Consider the following 3,254-nt stretch of genomic DNA (forward strand, 5'->3'; position numbering starts at 1 on the left):
ATAGAAAATTAAACAAATAGTGACCTTACAGGTCATATGCAAGGGAAAATTCCCAATGGAGGTGAGCAGGACAGTGGAGCAAGCTGCCCAGGGAAGCCGAGGTATCTTTGCTGGAGGATTTTGTAGCAGAGGCTGCCTGGACATTGGTCTGGGAGGGTTTTATCCTGCACCTGTGCAGGGGTTTAGACTAAAGGGCTGCTGTTGTGCCTTGCAGCTCTTTGAGGTTATAATGCATGCAACTCCTCTGCATGGGGAGGAGGTTTCACTGGATGGCACCTTGTACAGAGAGGCGGGAATGGAGCTGAACTCTTGCCCTCGACATGCACCGGGGCCCCTTTCTCAACTGGCCACTCCCTGCAGGGCCTGTCCAGGCTCCCAGGTCCCCCAACCAGGGTTGACCTCCCCCACCCAAGCCAGGCCTGACCAATGACCGTGTCAGCTGGGAGTGGGAGGGGGCTGTGGCCAGAGGATAAAAGTGACCCCGAGGGGTCTGCAGCTCAGTTTCTGCTTCCCGACATCACTGCAGTTGCAAGCAAGCTATCGTTCGCCACCATGGTGCAGTGGTCAGCTGAAGAGAAGCAGCTCATTATCAGCATATGGGGCAGGATTAATGTGGAGGAATGCGGTGGGGAAGCCCTGGCCAGGTAGGCTGGTCCCAGGGACCTCTGCTCAGCCCTCACCGGAGGCTTCCTGCACACAGCAGTGTTCACCGTGGCTCTGCTTGTGTCTCCCTCTCTCTAGGCTGCTCATCGTCTACCCACCCGGAGTTTCTTCCCCACCTCCGGGACCCTCTCCAGCCCCACCGCCATCATAAACAACCCCAAGGTGCGTGCCCACGGCAAGAAGGTGCTCACCTCCTTCGGGGACGCCGTGAAGAACCTGGACAACGTCAAGGGCACGTTCTCCAAGCTGAGCGAGCTGCACTGCGACAAGCTGCACGTGGACCCCGAAAACTTCCGGGTGAGTGAGGCTTGTGGCCTGGCCCTCCTTCCTCCCACCTGCCTCTCCCTCCTTGTCAGGAGCCACAGCCTTTTCTTGCACAGCAAGCAGGGTTGCATTGCTTGCAGTTAAGCTCTCAAGGGGGGTACATGCATAAGGGCAGAGCAGAAGAAATGCAAAAATTTGGGACTGTTGGTTCAGAGATGATACCAGAGTTGGTTCAGAGTTGATTCAGAGATGATACCTGTTATTAGACCAACTAACAAACTGCATTTTTTTAAAATTAAACCCTATCTATCTATCTATCTATCTATCTATAGGTAAGAAACTGGAAAAAAATTAAGGGCAGACTACTGAGTTGCTTTGGGCAGGAGGATGACTTTTAAATCACCCTTTGAGCAAACAGCATCCTCCCAAAAGAGGGTGATTTTTAAATTCTTCTGTATTCAGTAACAATGCAGGTTTGGGATATTAAGGGCTGGCTTCAAAAGGCTGGAGGGCTGATGGGTATAGAAATTTAGTGGGGGAAGCAAAGATCAGGGACCCTTGATAGGATAGATACCTGTGGAGATCCTTTCCTGAATGCAGGTGTAGTTCTTATCCCAGGACAGGCTGCCTCCTCCCCTCCCAGGCTATAGCAGATCCTTGCTTAGTTTAGGGTAGGGCAAACAGCCTGACTGGGTCCTTCCCCCCCTCTCAAGAGCACAACTTTGGACAAAAATGAAAGGATGATTTTTGTGCATTTGCATTTAGCTTTGTCTCTAGGTTTTCATTTGAAACAGTCAGAGCAGTGCTTGTTTGGGCCTTATTACTTTTAGGGTCTAACTTCCAGCATGGGGGGGGATTTTTCCAACAAAAAGCAGTGAGAAAAACATTTAAAACTTTCTGATAACAAAAAAAAAAAATGCTGCCTACAAGCTGCAAGGAATGTGTCCAAGAAAGAGCTTGGGACCTGTGACTATAGGGCAGGCCGTGGGGCCAGGAGTGAATGGGGAGAGGGATCTGCAGGGGCGGTGGGCATGGGAGGGGGGGAGTGAAGCTGTTGAAGTCAGGGGCAATCAGGAAGAGAGAAACTCAGACCAGGGGAAAGGTTATTTGGGATGAATATAAAGCCTGGTGGGAATACCGACGGGAGCTGATGAGATGGGTTAAATTTCAGGGGAGCCCCTCCTTGAGAAAGGGTATGGGAGCAAGCAGAGAGAAAAGCCAAGGAAATGCCCAGCAAGGCCAGGGGTGTCATGCGGATTTGGGGGGACCACAGTAGGAGGGGAGCCTCTACAGCAAGGCCCCCAGGGTGACCTACATGGTGCCTAGGCCATAATCCACCCCATGGATAGCACATTATTCCCTAATAATGAGTAGAAAAGGAGGGGAGAGGAACCAAGCACAGTCCATGCACCCTATGCACCCCTGCACCCTATGAAGTCCATGCACCCTATGCACCCCTGCACCCTATGGAGTGCCCCCTCCCTGCCTTCCCCTTGCCAGAAAGCTGCTGGCAGGCTCCAGGGTCCCTGATACTAATAGGGAAAGGCTTGGGGGATTTGGTGGGTCCTAATAGGAGGTGAAGAGTCCAGCTTTGCAAGGCCTGGCCTTCATGAGTGTAATGAGAGGTAATGGGGAAAGGTGCTGCCTCACTGACACGTCTTCTTCCTCCCCACCTCCAGCTCCTGGGAGACATCCTCAACATCGTGCTGGCGGCCAACTTCGGCAAGGAGTTCACCCCCTCCTGCCAGGCCACCTGGCAGAAGCTGGTGGGGGTGGTGGCTCACGCGCTGGCCCGCAAGTACCACTAAGCCTTCGGACTGGGGGAAATGCACGCTGCCAAGATCCTGCTTTCTTCTGCACTCCTCTGACCCTCTGAAAATGCCCCTAGGGCTCTGCATGGCTATGACAGTTAAATAAAAGCTTTTTGCTGAAGCCTCTGCTCAGTGTTGGTGTCTCTCTGGGGTTGGGATGTGAGGGTCTTTAGAGCAATTTGCAGGCCCAGGAACTGAGTACCCAGGTGTGTTTCAAAGTGGGTGCTGCGGACACATGGGCCTTCAAGGGAAATTACAGCATCTCTCCTTCGCCCTGGTTTTGAACCATCCATTCGGTCCAGGGTTGCCTTACAGGTGCATTGCGAGGGAAATGAGACCACAGCATCCTTTGAGTGATATAGCTAAGTGATATAGCACCTCCCCTCCCCACTCCAGCTAGCTGATGGGCATTTATGAGATGCAAAGGCTGTACTTCTAAATGAGGGATTTTTGCTGAGGGACCTTCACTGCGACTTGCATTAAGCAAGCTCTTTATTCTCTTGCAAAACTCTCCTG

At 52.4% G+C, this 3,254-nt stretch overlaps 1 pseudogene; it reads left to right on the plus strand.

Annotated features, from left to right (window-relative positions):
• Positions 1–512: 512 nt before the first annotated feature.
• LOC102373698 lies at positions 513–2,848 on the plus strand (annotated as a pseudogene).
• The last annotated feature ends 406 nt before the right edge of the window (positions 2,849–3,254 follow it).

The sequence above is a fragment of the Alligator sinensis genome, unplaced genomic scaffold (genome assembly GCF_000455745.1).
Source record: "Alligator sinensis unplaced genomic scaffold, ASM45574v1 scaffold1333_1, whole genome shotgun sequence".
NCBI lineage: Eukaryota > Metazoa > Chordata > Crocodylia > Alligatoridae > Alligator > Alligator sinensis.